Source organism: Myotis davidii, unplaced genomic scaffold (genome assembly GCF_000327345.1).
Source record: "Myotis davidii unplaced genomic scaffold, ASM32734v1 scaffold474, whole genome shotgun sequence".
NCBI classification, from domain to species: domain Eukaryota; kingdom Metazoa; phylum Chordata; class Mammalia; order Chiroptera; family Vespertilionidae; genus Myotis; species Myotis davidii.
The window spans coordinates 4,791-7,939 of record NW_006285783.1 but is presented as its reverse complement, the minus strand read 5'-3'; the positions used below and the strand labels follow the sequence as shown (position 1 = coordinate 7,939).

Genomic DNA, 3,149 nt, shown 5'->3' with positions numbered 1-3,149 from the left:
TGCCTGCAACCAAGGCACATGCCCTTGACTGGAATCGAACCTGGGACCCTTCAGTATACAGGCCAATGCTCTATCCACTGAGCCAAGCCAGTTAGGGCTATACATATTTAAAAAGTCGCCAATTGGAGGTGAATTTTATCACAGATAATGTCTATTATCACAGAGAAAGACAGAAAGCTATGAAGATAAAAAGATATATCATGTTCAGACTAACATGAACTAAAAGAAAATTGCATTAGTAACCATAACTTCTGAAAATGGAGAATTTAAAGCAATCCTATATAATAAAAGGCTAATATGCAAATTGTCCCCTTGGGAGTTCAACTGCTCGTTATGACGTGTGCTGACCACTGGGGGGAGGCACAGAATGAAGGAAGGCCCCGGCCGGCAGCCAGGGGAAGGAAGGCCACCGTCGGCCCTGATTGCCGGCCAGGCCTTGGGACTCTTTACCCGTGCATGAATTTTGTGCACCGGGCCTCTAGTATTTTATAAAGGACAAAAAAAGAAAATGTTTTATTGTGCTTAAAAGAAAAGATCATCATCATATATGCTTCAGTAGGCTATAAAGCAAAAACTGATGGAACTGTAGAGACAAATGGATAAATCAAAAATATAGTTGGAGAATTTAGCATACCATTTCCAGAATCAAGGAATAATCAGAGATACTATCTAAACCATGAATAATATGCTTGAGCATTAGCTATCTATGGAAATTTACATCCAACAAACAGAGAATACATTTTTTATAGGCACAGTTTCAAAAGTATAAGAGTATTGAATTATAATGTTGTATACCTGAAAATTATGTTATTAACTAATATTACTCCAATAAATTTACTTTAAATATATATAATGCTGAGCAGTAGAATAAATTTTTTTTAAATATATATTTTATTGATATTTTACAGAGGGGAAGGGAGAGGGATAGAGAGTTAGAAACATCGATGGGAGAGAAACATCGGTCAGCTGCCTCCTGCACAGCTCCTACTGGGGATGTGCCCACAACCAAGGTACATGCCCTTGACCAGAATCGAACCTGGGACCCTCCAGTCTGCAGGCCGACGCTCTATCCACCGAGCCAAACCAGCTAGGGCTAGAATATAATTTTTAATGCAATATCATTTACACAAATTTTAAATATATACACAAAAATCATATTTAAAAGAACATATATAACAAAAGGATACACATTAAATACATTAGATTAGTCAATGTATTTGGGAAGGAGATGGGAAAGGAATTAGCAGAAAATGGATTTGTCTTTGGACTCTGTGAAGGACATTGTTGATACCACTTCATTAAGTGCTGAAAAATTTTTAAATTGAGTGTTCAATACATATTGGATAAATGAATGAATGAACAAATGGACGAATGGACTGAGAGACTAAATGAGTGAGTGGTGAGTGAGTGAGATTAAACTTTGAGCCATAGCAATTATAAAAATAATATAAGATAGGTCTGAGTATGATGAGCACTTCTGTGGAGAGGTAGTGAAATAGAGTATCTTCCTGAAAATAAATAATATTGCATCCTACCTATTTCCATCCCACTTTTAGATTGATTTTTTCCTTATAGATTTAGAGAAGCAGAAGGTAACGGTCTATATAATAATCATTTGAGGAATATTTCCAATACCCATCATATCTAGCTAAGTGCCTAAAATTCCACCTTTGACCTCCTTTTCCTCTAACCCTCTTTTTAAGGTACATTAAGAAATACATTAGCCCTAGCCTGTTTGGCTCAGTCGATAGAGCATCAGCCTGCAAACTGAAATGTCCCAGGTTCGATTCCGGTCAAAGGCACATGTCCGGGTTGTGAGCTCGATCCCCAGTGGGGGGCTTGCAGGAGTCAGCTGATCAATGATTCTCTCTCATCATTGATGTTTCTATCTCTCTCTCCCTCTTCCTTCCTCTCTGAAATCAATAAAAATATATTTTTAGAAAAAGAAATACATTAATAAAAGCCCTCACAATAAATATCAAATATGTATAAAATGAGAAAAGGAAGATATGAAGTGAGGAGAGGTTTTATGATAAAATCAGAAGGGTTTGTAGCAAATTTTCCTCTCTTTTCAACATTAAAAAAAGTATAAGTAGTATTAACAACTTTAAACATTAGACGATATAACAAAATATGATCATTTTCACTGCCAAAGAAATGCCATGTACTTCACAAAATTCTTACTTTATTCCTGCCCGAGTCTAATCTCGCTTGAAAAAAGTCATTAACAGCAATTTTTCCCTCCAGACGTTTCAAGGGTCTTTTTTGTTCCCTACGCTTTTCTTCAGTTTGGGATGATTCTTCGTGGTGATGATACAGCTGCTCCCGTCGTTTGGTGAACAACTGAATTTCCTGCTTAGGGCCATCAGCTCCCTGTAAAGAAAAAAAAATAGATTAAACTTTCCGATGGTCCATGATTTCCATTTCATTTCAATACTGTGCAAGTTCTACTGTGCTAATATTGTAGAAACATTTACTAAATAGATGCTGGTTTCAGAAATAGGATGGTTTGACATTTTAGTTCAAGCATGTCAAACTCAAAGGCTACACGGACCAAATAAACAAGGTTTATGTGGGCCACAAAAAAACAAAAGCTTCAATTTTCATAGAAACGTAGGCTTATTTCATAGAGACATGCTGAACACAAAGGGCTAAAACAAAAGAGTAATCGTTAACATAAAATAATAGAACATTTTAATAAAAATTAACATTTTTTTCTTGAACATTAACTTATCAGACACTGAATAACTGCACAAATTAATAAGCGTAACACAAATAAACCTATCTTTCTTGTTCTCCGAAAGCGAAATATTTTCTATTGCGCACACCAAGCAAGTCAGTACAAGACTAATGACGTAGCAATCAGCTGCTAAAATATTCGCAGCTAGTGTTAGTGGAGAGAAATGGTGCACCTGCGCATAAGGGAAATGAAAGCAACATGATTTTAGTAATCAGTCATTAACAAACATTGTAGTTTGTTAATAATAATTATGTGTAACAGGATATTGTAAAAATTAAGTTACAAAATTTTTACTAAAACATTTCTTACATACCGTTATATTGGCTGAGCTGCATATATTTTCGTTATGGGCCGCATGCAGCCTGCAGGCCGAAAGTTTGACATGCTTGTTTTAGTTAATACTGAGTAA

The 3,149-nt window shown here is 35.9% G+C and overlaps 1 long non-coding RNA gene across 1 annotated transcript in view; it reads right to left on the bottom strand.

Annotated features, from left to right (window-relative positions):
- Nucleotides 1–3,149, bottom strand: part of LOC107181984 — a 7,578-nt gene that overhangs the window by 1,352 nt on the left and 3,077 nt on the right. Inside the window, exon 2 of the long non-coding RNA XR_001512702.1 lies at nt 2,185–2,373. This is a non-coding gene — a long non-coding RNA (uncharacterized LOC107181984). The remainder of the gene's footprint in view (nt 1–2,184; nt 2,374–3,149) is intronic.